The sequence below is a fragment of the Physeter macrocephalus genome, chromosome 3 (genome assembly GCF_002837175.3).
Source record: "Physeter macrocephalus isolate SW-GA chromosome 3, ASM283717v5, whole genome shotgun sequence".
NCBI lineage: Eukaryota > Metazoa > Chordata > Mammalia > Artiodactyla > Physeteridae > Physeter > Physeter macrocephalus.
In genome coordinates this window covers 17,562,399-17,572,459 of record NC_041216.1, presented here as the reverse complement: position 1 = coordinate 17,572,459, position 10,061 = coordinate 17,562,399, and the positions used below count along the sequence as shown (strand labels likewise).

The window sequence follows — 10,061 nt, the reverse complement described above, 5'->3', positions numbered from 1 at the left end:
CTTTTTTTTTTTTTTTTTTTTTGAGGTACGCGGGCCTCTCACTGTTGTGGCCTCTCCCATTGCGGAGCACAGGCTCCGGACGCGCAGGCTCAGTGGCCATGGCTCATGGGCCCAGCCGCTCTGCGGCATGTGGGATCCTCCCGGACCGGGGCACAAACCCGTGTCCCCTGCATCGGCAGGCGAACTCGCAACCACTGCGCCACCAGGGAAGCCCCATAGTACTATTCTTTAAACTTTTCTGTATGCTTGAAATATTTCACAATTACCAACTTAAAAAAAAAGCAGGGATGGGCTGTCACAGAAAGAGCCCTGGATGGAATCTGGAGTCCTAGGTCCTGGCTTCAGTTATGCCATTGGACCACTCTGTGACTTGAGCAAGTCACAGCCTTCCTCCGGGCCACAGGGGCCAGACTCTAGCAGCCCTTCCAGTGCTGATATTTTATTAGACGGTTTTCATTTACTTCAGTCCAAATACGTGTTGAATGTCTGTTCGGTGCTTATCTATTTACATGTCTGACCTCCCGAGCAGACACTGAACCCTTGGAGGGTAGGGGCTGTCTCCTCACGCCTGTCTCCCTGGCGCCCAGCACAGGCCCCTGTATTTAGTGAGCTGTCTGAATGAAGGAAGGAAGGACAGAATGAATGACCACCAGGCCCCTGAAGGGTTTGGAGTCTGTGGGGGTCCACTGTGGGGAAGCCTGGGGTCTCCTCAGTACTGGAGCTCACTGGGTGTCCATCCTTTTGCCTGTACCCCTGGGGTGCCTGCACTGGGGCGGGAGGTGAGCACGGCTGTGGTGACAGTGTCTATGACACTGTCTCTTCTGTGACATCCCATCCCAGCTTAGAGGCTTACAGGCCTCCACTTCCTGCTACAGACCCTGCCCCAGACTGGCTCCAGCCCTAACCTCTGACCCACTGGGAGAGCAGCAGGAAACAGGCCAGAAAGCAGGAAACCTCCCCTGGGCTTGGCCCGGGCCCAGGCCACTACCAGGCCTGGGCTGAGCTCTGAGTCCAGTGGGCCAGAGCCCACTTTGCTTGTCCAGCCTGCAGAGCTCAGCGTCTCTGCCCCAGCTCCTCAGCACCTCCTTTGTCCCTGAGACCACTGCCAGCTGTTCAGTAAACGTGGAGCAGCCTGCATGTGCAGGGAGGACAGCTGGGGTCAGGAGACCTGGGTTCAGTTCCCAGCTCTGCCTCTCAGAGGCTGGGTGAGTGGAGGCACCTTACCTGCCTCCATGGGCTCAGTTTCTTCATTGTATTTGTTGTGGAGATCAAAGCAGAGACGGTCTTGGTCTCAAACCATATTCAAGGAACTAAAAGATAAGTCCAGCTTACAGATACAGTCGAAGCCACCTGAAGCCCTGGCCAACCCTACTCCCTTCCTGCTTGGAGGGTGTCACTGTCCGGATCACCGATGATCTTTGCTATCATGTTTATCCCGTTCCCACACGTTGCTATCCCGAGTATTACTGATTTGCCTGTTTTCAAATGCTATGTATATTATGGTAGTATACTGAATGCATTATTCTGTAATTTGCCTTTTTACTCAATGAAATGCTTTTGAGATCTAGCCATATCGATACATGGAACTCGAGTTCCATAATTTTCAATCTTTAGTGCAGCTTTCTACAAATATGCCATGATTCATCGGCTCTCCTCTCCATATACATTTCGGTGGTTTCCAGTTATGTTTGGTTATTTCAAGCAACACTGAAATAAATATTCTTTTACGTGTCAAAAAATGATTTATGCAGAGAGAGGTGTTTTCAGGGAGCTTACACACATTGACCAGTGGTGTTCGCTATTCATTTTGATGACACCGTCTCCTGAACCCCAAATCAAGGTCAGCAACTTGATGATAGAACAGACCAGAGGTTGGGACTCTCTGGAATGCAAAGGCAATAATTGTCACCCTCTCTTCAGTGCTCCCTAAGGGCCAAGCCCCATGCTAAGTGTCCTGCCTGCTCAAATTATCAAAAAAAATCCCTGTGAGGGAGCTACTGGTATTACCCCAGCTGAGGAAACCCAGGTGCAGAGAGGTCAGATAGCTTGGTCAAGGTCATACAACAGTGGTTGAGCTTGAATTCAAACCAAACCTGTGGGGCTTCCCTGGTGGCGCAGTGGTTGAGAGTCCGCCTGCCGATGCAGGGGACACGGGTTCGTGCCCCGGTCCGGGAGGATCCCACGTGCCGCGGAGCGGCTGGGCCCGTGAGCCATGGCCGCTGGGCCTGCGCGTCCGGAGCCTGTGCTCCGCAACGGGAGAGGCCACAGCGGTGAGAGGCCCGCGTACCGCAAAAAACAAACAAAAAACAAACCTGGGTCCATCCGACTCTGCTACCCATATGTTAGCCAGACAGACCAGAGGGGTCCCAGCAGAAGCCCCCAGACGTGTCAGCATAAAGACAAGAGGGACTGATCCCAACCGTGGGCTCAGGGAGGCCTTCCTTAGGAAGGCGCCAGTCCCAGCTGGCCTAGAAAGATGCGGAGCATTGCAGTGGCAGCAATGGGCAGCATCTGGAAAAAGAGACACATCAGGCCCAGGCCTCGAGGCTGGTAGATTTAGCACTGCCCCCTTCACTCACCTCCCGTTGGCCCCTCCCTGCCACACACCTTCCTTGCATTTCTCTTTCCCCCCGATTCTACCATGATCTGTCTGCTGTCCACCCTTCTTTCCAGTTCTTCTCTTTTTACCTTTTTTCTCTTGGGTCATCTTATCTCTCTTCATTCCCCCAATAATCCATGCATGCATCCATCCATGCATCCATCTATCCGTTTACTTATCCATTCATCTGACATGAACTGAGCACAATGCTGTGTCTGGACATTGGAGTCTGAGTGAGGCTGTGCCTAGAATTGGTGGTGAGTGCATTCATCACACTCAGCTAAACTTCCATGAGGAAACTCTGAGACCTGTCCTCTCCCTCAAACACACCCAGAGACAAACACACCCTTACACAAACCAGGCAACCTACTAGGAAAAACCCTGAAGAGACAGTAATGGCTCTCTGGCACCCCCTGCTGGTAACTTGAGAGATTACCTCCCGGGCTGGAGAGTTCCAACGTGACTCAGGGCAGGGCTGCCCTGGCTCCCAGACTTTGCTCCTCCTGCGCTGCAACTTCTGCCAGTGATTCTACTTTAGGGGCTACTCAGAGTGGGCTTCTTGTCAGAAATGTTTAATTCCCTAGCCGTTGCTAGGCCCAAGCCAAATGCCAGAGTGTGAAGCAGTGAGATAGATTGTTATGGATTGGATGTTTGTGTCTCCCTAAATTCATATGTTGAAACCTAACCCCTAATGTGATGATATAAAAGGTGGAGCCTTTGAGCGGTAATAGGTCGAGAGGGTGGGGCTCTCATGGATGGAACTGGTGCCCTTGTAAGAAGAGACATGAGAGCTTGCTTCGTTGCTCTCTGCTCTCTGCCGTGTGAGGGCACGGTGAGAAGATGGCCATCTGCAAACCAGGACAGGGGATCTACCAGCACCTTGATCTTGGACTTCCAGCCTCCAGAACTGCAAGAAATAAATGTCTGTTGTTTAAGCCACCGAGTCTATGGCATTTTGTTACAGCAGCCTAAGCAGACTAAGAGATGTTTGTTTATTTTAATGCGGAGGAATGTGTGCTCTCCAGTGTGTATGTGAATCCTGCATGTTTGTGCTCTGCTGTGTGTATGTTCAGGGGTGTGTACATGGGGGAGCCAAGGTGCACATTCCAAGCATGTGCTCGCACACCATGCCCCGAGCACGATGGAGATGTGCGTGTGAGCGATCCTGACCTGTGCACACCAGGTGTCCTCAGGAATGTGTGTGGGAAGACACCCATGGAGCCTTCTCACACGTAGATGGGATAACCCTGAGGCCTCGACTCCCAGAGTTCCTAATGGCTTGGGCCCCAGTTGTCCACTAACACAGTCCGTGTTGGCTTCCTTACCTTCCCTGTCTCACTTCCCTGCTCCCCTACACGGGCTTCTTGGGATCACCTCCAAAATAAACTACCTGCATGCAAATCCTTGTCTCCAGATCTGCTCCTTGGACAACGAAGGAGGCAGCCCAAGAGGAGAGGCCAACTCGCTGAGGCTGGCAGAGCACGAAGATGGCAAGAGCCTGGGTCCCCGGTGGCATCACTGCGCCTCTGAGCTAACCAATCGGCAACTGTCCCACATCCCCACCCCCACCCCTGCCTTCTGGTTAGCTGAGAAAACCCTAATCATTTAAGTCTCTCTTAATGGAGTTGTCTGTTTCTTGTGTGCACTCTTCCATGTGAAGGGTGGGTCCGGCAGCCGCTTGAGGACGAGCCATAGTGGGTATAGCACAGCTGAGTGTATGTGTGTACATGCACACAAGGGGCACTGAGGGAGTGCCTGCTGTGTGCAGGTCCCCTGTAGTGACTGTGTATCTGGGACACAGAATTGGGTCGGCATGGCATGTCTGTGCCCGTCCCCGTGGTTCCCCGTCAGCTCCAGGCTTCGTCTTTCTTCAGCACCAACCTTGTCCTCAACCCACCTGCTTCTCCACTGCCCTCACGCTGGTTACCTGGACAACCTCTGTAGAATCCCAGCTAGTCTCCCCGATGGTATTCTTGCTCCTCTTTAAGCTATTTTCCACTCAGCAGTCAGCGATAGAGTCTAAAAACATGTTGGATCATGTTGTTCTCTTGGGGGGTTTTTGACTGCACCACGAGGCTTGTGGGATCTTAGTTCCCCGACCAGGGATCAAACCCGGATCCTGGCAGTGAAAGCGCCAAGTCCTAACCACTGGACGGCCAGGGAATTCCCATGTTGTTCTCTTGTTACAAACCCTTCAAAGGCCCCTGTCACTCTGGGGCACCTGCTCCGCAGAGGTCACGGGTCTCGTCTCTGCCCTCTCTTCCCCTCCCAGGGAAGCTCCAGCCTTAGGATAACTCCTCACTGCATCCCCGTTGGGCCCAGGAATGGGGGGACTGACTCTTGCAGGCTGGGTTTCCCAGGTACCCATGACAGCTGGTTTCCAGCTGGGTCCAGCCCATGGGAGGCACTGGTGGAGATGGGAGTGCAGGAGGAAGAGAGAAACCAGGGTATCTCTCCCCAGCACCTCCTCCACGGTTCCCATGGAACTGGCCTGGACAGGGCCCAGCTTCTGCTGAGCGACCCCAGCTCATCTCATCCCTCCATCCCCAATCCTGGGAGGAACCATGGCTAAGCTCTAAGCTCTGTTGTCTTCTTAGCACTTCCCTCACCTGGGTAACCAATTCCCTCCATGTCAAATACTTGAGATTCCTGTTTTCTGCTTTGACCCTGACTGACACCACCAGCCATCTGACTTTCCAGCCCGAGGAGGAAGCCAGCAGTCTACGTAGGGCAGAGCCACGGAAACAGCAGAGGACGGAACGGAATCTTGGGGCACCTCCCTTGCGCTCCCCCTGCGTCCGGACTTGAAGTCAAGTACTGTGAGATGATGAATTTCCTAACTGTTTACCTTAGGCAGGGTTTCCTGCTACTGAAATCTGAAAACATTTGTGGTATTCGGTGCCGGGAATCTGCAGATGCCCCGAATATCTATTCTCCCTTTCTTCCACGGTAAGAGGCATTTTCTTTGTGCACAGGACATTTCCGGGTCTCCCAGGCAGCCGGGGTCGCGGGTGGTGGTGGGGAAACCACAAGCTGATTTCTGAGCATGGTCAGAAGAGATGTATGCAAATTCCAGGTTGGGTGCTTAAAGATAAAGTGCAAGCTTGCCCCTTCCCTTTCTCCGTCTGGAATGTGGGTGTGGTGTAGGAGCCATTGCAGGCTGTATTAGTTTCCTGGGGCCACCAGCTGGGTCACTTAAACAACAGAAATGTATTCTCTCCCAGGTCTAGAGGCTAGAAGTCTGAAATCAAGGGGTCAGCAGGGTTGGTTCCTTCTGAGGGCTGTGAGGGAAAGATCTGTTCCAGGCCCTTCTCCTTAGCTAGTAGGTGGCTGCCTTCCTTCTATGCATGTCTCTCTGTGTCGAAATTTCAGCTTTTTATAAAGATACAAGTCATATTGCATTAGGGCCCACCCTAATGACCTCATCTTAACTAATTACATCTGCATTGACCCTATGTCCAAATAAGGTTACATTCGGAGGTACGGGGGAATTTGGAGAGGGGAACACAACTGAACCCATGCCTTGCGGGTGAAGGCACACCCTAGAGTTGGAGGAACTGAGAGATAGAATGAGCAGATGACTTCACAGAGCAAAGCTGCCATGCCAGCCTGGACTTTGAGGCGAGAGGAGAATAAATTTCTCTCTTATTCATGCACCATTATTTGGGGGTCTCGGTTACATTCAAACAAACGTGTGTCATAGGTCAGGGTCTGCGAAGGGAACGGATGTCAAGCCCAAGGGGTAATTGAGGAATATTTAATAAACGTGCGGGGACTTCCCTGGTGGTCCAGTGGTAAAGAATCCGCCTTTCGATGCAGGGGATGTGGGTTCGATCCCTGCTCAGGGAACTAAGATCCCACATGTCTTGGGGCAACTAAGCCTGCATGCCACAACTAGTGAGCCCGCAAGCCTCAACTAGAGAGCCCGTGTGCCTCAACTAGAGAGACTGTGTGCCGCAAACTACAGAGCCCAGGTGCCCTGGAGCCTGCTTGTCACAATGAGAGAAGAGAAAAACCCTCACGCCACAAATAGAGAGAAGCCCGTGCACCACAATGAAGATCCCACGTGCCAACTAAGACACGACACAGCCACAAATAAACAAAATAAATAAATCTTTTAAAAATAAATAAATAAACAAAAGTGCGGATGGGGTTGGAGAAACTAACAAGGCATGGTGAGGCATCTCAAGGCTAGCAACAGCGGGGAGTCGATATCACCCCCGGGCCTGAAGAGGCAGAGGGAGGAAGCAGTGAATGGAGCCCTGAGGTAGGAGCTGTGGGGAAAGGTGAAGGTCCCCTGATAGGAGCCAGGGCTTTTTTTTTTTGTGGTACGCGGGCCTCTCACTGCTGTGGCCTCTCCAGTTGCGGAGCACAGGCTCCGGACGCGCAGGCTCAGCGGCCATGGCTCACGGGCCCAGCCGCTCCGCGGCATGTGGGATCTTCCCGGATCGGGGCACGAACCCGTGTACCCTGCATCGACAGGCGGATTCTCAACCACTGCGCCACCAGGGAAGCCCAGGAGCCAGGGCTTTTGATGGAGGGATGCAGGCGTTGGGATAGATGCCCCATCTTCTTGTCCTCCAGTCTCCTGCTGGCACCTTCCACTGACTGAACGAAACCCAGAGGACCATGGAGCCCATGGATGCTTCCATCAGGTCAGCCAGCGGGGCAGGGTGGGTGGAGCCTGGCAAGGGGCGGATGGAGAGCGTCCAGTGGGCTGACACCTGGTTCCTGCTGCCACATGCCCCCTGCTGGCTGTGGGCTCAGGAAGCTTTGTCTTCTTCGCAAGAGGATCCCTGGCCTGGAATCTAGTAGGTGTTCAACAAACATTTGTTGAATGTGTACGTGCCAGGAGGGCTGTGGAATGAGAGCAGGGGAAGGAGGGGGCTTCACACCTCCAGCCCCTTCTTCACCACCATCCCCCAGAGCAGTGGAGGTGGGGGCGGTGCTTCTCCCACCCACCTGCTCAGCCCCGGGAAGACAGGGCACTGGCCTGTATCCCTCCCCAGCGCCACTGTCCAGCATCACCTCGGGTCCCAGCGGAGGCAGTGTCTTCCTCGGGGCGGGAGCCACCTGCATGTCGTCCCAGCCCTGGGTCCCCTCGGTGGCTTCTTGGTGCCATTGCAGGGCCAGGGAGGCACCTGCCTGATCTCTGCGGCTGAGCTGTCCTATCTGAGAGGGATGGGGCTGGTAGCTGGGGTGCTACAGGGCAGTGAGGCACCAGAGAATCTGGGACTTAAGATCACTGTGGGTGACTCAAGGTGAACATTGGCATCTTACAGACTCTGAGAAGTCCTGCAGGAAAGATCCATTTGAACTTTCTTTAATCTCGTATTTCCCAAGCCCATTGGCTCTTTGATTCTTTATTGACTGCCCACTGGGTTCCGGGTGGGAGCCGAGTCCCCAGCAGGGGCTCCATTATCGTGGCTTATTTGTCACAGAACATGGATTAACATCCTCCAAACGCTGCTCTTCAGAGCCACCATCCAAACGCTGCCGCTGGGCTGGCTTTTCCGGGCCGCGCAGAGGGGCGGGCCTCCAGACGTGCTCTTTGTGAGAATCAGGGGAGGAAGAGGCGGGCATTGAAGCATCTTTAGATTCATTCATTCATTCGTTGCCTCTTTGTTTTTTTCACATCTTTACTGGAGTATAACTGCTTTACAATATTGTGTTAGTTTCTGCTGTACAGCAAAGTGAATCAGCCACATGTATACATATATCCTCATATCCCCTCCCTCTTGCGTCTCCCTCCCACCCTCCCCACCCCACCCCTCTAGATGGTCACAGAGCACGTAGCTGATCTCCCTGTGCCATGCGGCTGCTTCCCACTAGCTATCCATTTTACATTTGGTAGCGTGTATATGTCCATGCCACTCTCTCACTTCATCCCAGGCTCCCCTCCCCTACCCCCCTCCCAGTGTCCTCAAGTCCGTTCTCAATGTCTGCATCTTTATTCCTGCCCCACCACTAGGTTCATCAGTACCATTTTTCTAGATTCCGTATATATTCATTAGCATACGGTATTTGTTTTTCTCTTTCTGACTTACTTCACTCCGTATGACAGTCTCTAGGTCCATCCACCTCACTACAAATAACTCAATTTCGTTCCCTTTTATGGCTGAGTAATATTCCATCGCATATATATGCCACATCTTCTTTAGCCATGCATCTGTTGGTGGACATTTAGGTTGCTTCCATGTCCTGGCTATTGTAAATAGCCTCTTTTAATGTAACGTATATATTGGAGTAATATTCCATTGTATATATGTGCCACATCTTCTTTAGCCATGCATCTGTTGGTGGACATTTAGGTTGCTTCCATGTCCTGGCTATTGTAAATAGCCTCTTTTAATGTAACGTATATATTGCTGAGTACACACCATGTGCCAGGCCTCTTCTGGCGCTGGGAATTCAAAGATAGATAAGAAAGTTTTGCCCTCATGAAGTTTCCCACCAGGTGGGAACTAGAAACAGTGAAAACGCTTCTCCCTAAGAAAAGGCTCCTCAGCTGCCCCAGCCTCCTTACCCTCCAGACCAACCTCCCAACTGCCCATACTCTCCGGCACACCCGGACCTTTACCTCCCGTTCATGATGCGGCTTGCTTTAGGCTGAGGCCTACTGTGGATCCGTCAGCTTCCCTGCCAGCTTCCTCTTCCCAGGGGAAAGCTCCAGCTGATCCTAGGCCAGAAAACCCCAGAGGATTAATCAGAAGCACCCGTGACAGTGTGTCCACCAGGCCTTGAGGATAAGATGACCTGACAGGCATTGTGGTGAGAGAGAATCCTGGAGGGTCCATCTCCCTTGGGACAGAGCAGAGGGCCAGGGTGGCTGCGTGCCTGCTGGCAGAGAGGCTGGGACCTACTCAAGGCCACCTGGTTAAAGCCTGGAGAGTCTTACCGTGTGACGTTGGAGCGGGCGGCAGGCACTGACAAACCGGGGGGGCCCTGGGCCAGTCCTCACTGTTCTCTGGTCCTTAATTTCCTGTCTGTCAGAAGAGATGGATTAGATCATCTTTTAGGCTCTGTCTGTTTCAGACACTCTACAGTGGGATCCAGGAGGGTCTGACCCGCCTCTCCCGCTCCCCAGCCATGTCCTCGGCCTCTCCCCCTTTCTTCCCCTGCTCAGGGCTGGGAAATGGCTCCGAGCTTCAAAGCTGAGCAAACAAACATGTCCAGGCCCATAGGGAACAGGGAGTAAGGGAGGGCACAGCTATTTTTATCCCGCTATGAGGGATTTCACAGCTGCTTCTGTTGTGTCGACACACTCACCACAGGCTCAGGTTATTAGAGTCACAGACACCACTGTGGGAGTTCTCGGAGGGGCTGCACCCCTAAAAGAAACCCTGCCCAGCTGATGCCTGACAGCTCATCACGAGGGATCCGTTTAAAGCAACTAAGCATTGCCTTCCTCCCATGCCTCTGAAACGTAGGAGCCCCCAAAGGATGGCTCTACACAATCAGT

General features: G+C 52.9%; 1 pseudogene; it reads right to left on the bottom strand.

Annotated features, from left to right (window-relative positions):
• LOC102979696 (uncharacterized) overlaps nt 1–9,777 on the bottom strand; it is a 20,387-nt pseudogene extending 10,610 nt beyond the window's left edge.
• Between the last annotated feature and the right edge of the window lie 284 nt (nt 9,778–10,061).